Genomic DNA, 2,752 nt, shown 5'->3' on the forward strand with positions numbered 1-2,752 from the left:
AGGCGTGGGGGGCTTTTGGGGATGAAAAGCGAAGGATTTGGGGGCGCTTCCGAAGTTCTGGTTCAGAGAACATTGCTGAGTGCTCAGCGTTCCCTTCCCAGTGGGAAAGCTGGGAGAGGGCTGGGGGATGGAGTGCTGTTGTCCCCATGCTGTGTCCCCCCGCTGTCCCCATGTTGTCCCCACACCTCCCCCATGCAATCTCTCCACTCTCCCTGTGTTTTGTCCCCAGTCGTGTCCCTGCCATCCGCGTATTGTCCCCCTACTGTCCTCCCGTTGTCCCCCACCATCCCCACACTGCATCCCCATGTTGTCCCAATATTGTGTCCCAATACTGTCCCCATGTTGTCCATACATTGTCCCCCTGCTGCCTCCGTGCTGTCTGGATGTTGTTCCCCTCATTGTCCCCATGTTGTGTCCCCACGTTGTTCTCATGTCATGTCCCCAAATTGTCCCCATGTTGTCCCACTGTTGCATCCCCTCACCGTCCCAATGCTGGCCCCACTTTGTGTTCCCCCCGTCCCTATGTGTGTCCCCCTACTGTCCTTGCTTTGTCCCCACATTATCCCAATGTTGTGTCCCCCCATTGTCCTAATGCTGTGTCTCCATCTTGTGTCCCTGCTGTCCCCACGTCGTCCCTATGCTGTGTCCCTATGCTGTGTCCCTATGCTGTGTCCCCCTCGTGTTCCCACACTGTCCCCATGTTGTCCCAGTGTTGTGTCTCCACAGTATCCCAATGCTGTCCCCACGTTGTGTCCCCACATTGTCCCCTCACTGTGCCCCCCGCTGTCCCCAATCACCCCGCACTGTCCCTGTGTCCCCATGTTGTGTCCCTGCTGTCCCTATGTCACATTCCCACATTGTGTCCCGCTCCTGTCCCCCATTTATCACCACATTGTCCCCATGTTTTGTTCCCCGTTTGTCCCCACGTTGTCCTCCTGCTGTGCCACGTGTGTCCCCACGCTGTGTCCCAATGTTGTGTCCCCACATCATCCCCAAACTGTGTCCCATACTATGTCCCCTGCTGTCTCCACATTGCCCTCATGTTCTGTCCCCCTGTTGTCCCCACATCACCCCACACTGTCCCTGTGTCCCCACACTTGTGTCCCCCCATTGTCCCCACGCTGTGTCCCAATGCTATCCCCGCATTATGTCCCCTTCTGTCCCCATGTTGTGTCCCCATAGTGTTCCCTCACTATCCCCACATCATCCCCACCCTGCTGTCCCCACATTACGTCCCCATGTTGTGTCCCCATTTTGTCCCCCTGCTGTCCCCATATTGTGTCCCCATTGTTCCCCCTGCTGTCCCCACATCACCCCACACTGTCCCCATATCCCCCCACTGTGTCCCCATGTTGTCCCAATGTTGTGTCCCCATAGTGTCCCCTCACTGTCCCACATCATCCCCACGATGTGTCCCCACGTTGTCCCCCATTGTCCCCACATCACTTTACACTGTCCCTGTGTCCCCCCCACTGTGTCCCAATGCTGTCCCCATATTTTGTCCCCCCACGTTGTGTCCCTATAGTGTCCCCTCATTGTCCCCACGTTGTGTCCCCACACCAACCCCCCACTGTGTCCCAATGCTGTCCCCACATTTTGTTCCCCCACTGTGTCCCCATGTTGTCCCAATGTTGTATCCCCATAGTGTCACCATAGTGTCTCCTCACTGTCCCCACATCACCCCACATTGTCCCTGTGTCCCCATGCTGTGTCCCCACGGTGTCCCCTCACTGTCCCCACATCATCTCCATGTTGTGTCCCCACATTGTCCCCCATTCTCCCCACATCACCCCACACTGCCCCCGTGTCCCCCCACTGTGTCCCAATGCTGTCCCCACATTTTGTCCCCCCACTGTGTCCCCATGTTGTTCCAATGTTGTATCCCCATAGTGTCACCATAGTGTCCCCTCACTGTCCCCACATCATCCCCACGTTGTGTCCACACGTTGTCCCCCATTGTCCCCACATCACCCCACACTGTCCCTGTGTCCCCCCACTGTGTCCCAATGCTGTCCCCACATTTTGTCCCCCCACTGTGTCCCAATGCTGTCCCCACATTTTGTCCCCCCACTGTGTCCCCATGTTGTCCCAATGTTGTATCCCCATAGTGTCACCATAGTGTCCCCTCACTGTCCCCACATCATCCACACGTTGTCCCACATTGTCCCCGTGTCCCCCCACTGTGTCCCAATGCTGTCCCCACATTTTGTCCCTCCACTGTGTCCCCATGTTGTCCCCATGTTGTCCCCATGTTGTCCCCATGTTGTCCCCATGTTGTCCCCATGTTGTCCCCATGTTGTATCCCCATAGTGTCCCCTCACTGTCCCCACATCATCCCCACGTTGTGTCCCCACATTGTCCTCCATTGTCCCCACATCACCCCACACTGTCCCCGTGTCCCCCCACTGTGTCCCAATGCTGTCCCCATATTTTGTCTCCCCACTGTGTCCCCACGTTGTCCCCATGTTGTCCCAATGTTGTATCCCCATAGTGTCACCATAGTGTCCCCTCACTGTCCCCACATCACCCCACATTGTCCCTGTGTCCCCATGCTGTGTCCCCACGGTGTCCCCTCACTGTCCCCACATCATCCCCATGTTGTGTCCCCACATCACCCCACACTGTCTCCGTGTCCCCCCACTGCGTCCCAATGCTGTCCCCACATTTTGTCCCCCCACTGTGTCCCCACGTTGTCCCAATGTTGTATCCCCGCTGTGTCCCCCCGCTGTGTCCCCCCGCTGTGTCCCCCCGC

The 2,752-nt window shown here is 57.4% G+C and overlaps 1 protein-coding gene across 1 annotated transcript in view; it reads left to right on the top strand.

Annotated features, from left to right (window-relative positions):
* Nucleotides 1-2,752, top strand: part of ADD2 (adducin 2) — a 16,639-nt gene that overhangs the window by 3,024 nt on the left and 10,863 nt on the right.

Source organism: Meleagris gallopavo, chromosome 24 (assembly GCF_000146605.3).
Source record: "Meleagris gallopavo isolate NT-WF06-2002-E0010 breed Aviagen turkey brand Nicholas breeding stock chromosome 24, Turkey_5.1, whole genome shotgun sequence".
Lineage (NCBI taxonomy): Eukaryota > Metazoa > Chordata > Aves > Galliformes > Phasianidae > Meleagris > Meleagris gallopavo.